At 35.6% G+C, this 596-nt stretch overlaps 1 pseudogene; it reads right to left on the reverse strand.

Annotated features, from left to right (window-relative positions):
- LOC107659524 (LON peptidase N-terminal domain and RING finger protein 2-like) overlaps nt 1-596 on the reverse strand; it is a 54,194-nt pseudogene that overhangs the window by 17,764 nt on the left and 35,834 nt on the right.

Genomic DNA, 596 nt, shown 5'->3' on the forward strand with positions numbered 1-596 from the left:
TTTTAAGCAAAATGCCCCTCTCTACAGTTTATTTTTCTATATGACTAATGATTTTATGGTCAATATGTTTTTTTTTTCTGAGGTAAATGTGACGTTGCGTGACATTGTTTACAAGCCATTATATTGACGTTTTTGCGCAGCTGAAACACTGATTGAGCGATTACTTGAGACAGGATATGGTTTGTAAAGTTGTACTCTTTTTTTTTTTTTACCTTCGGATGTTTAGTCATGCTTATTTTGTGCTGAAACTGGTATTAATGTGGAGGAGATGATCACTCACGTGCGCCTCGTGCTACCGCGTTTGTTGAACTGAGGCGATATAGTGATCTGTCACTCCACATTAAACAGCGCCTAAATGACATTTATTGTTTAAATACTGCAATACATTGGACAGAATTTGAAATCTGAGACTTTGGTTCATATTAACAGTACCAAAGCACAACGCTTATTCAGATTTATTGGATGGGAAGTACCCTTCAATGTTCCGTCCATTAACTGAAAACAGGCAAGATTAATCGATTCTTGGGATTTAAGAATCGATATCGTTCCGTAAAAATGAGAATCGATTAATATCGAGATATCTATATTTTTTACCC

Source organism: Sinocyclocheilus anshuiensis, unplaced genomic scaffold, assembly GCF_001515605.1.
Source record: "Sinocyclocheilus anshuiensis isolate Anshui unplaced genomic scaffold, SAMN03320099.WGS_v1.1 scaffold1345, whole genome shotgun sequence".
Lineage (NCBI taxonomy): Eukaryota > Metazoa > Chordata > Actinopteri > Cypriniformes > Cyprinidae > Sinocyclocheilus > Sinocyclocheilus anshuiensis.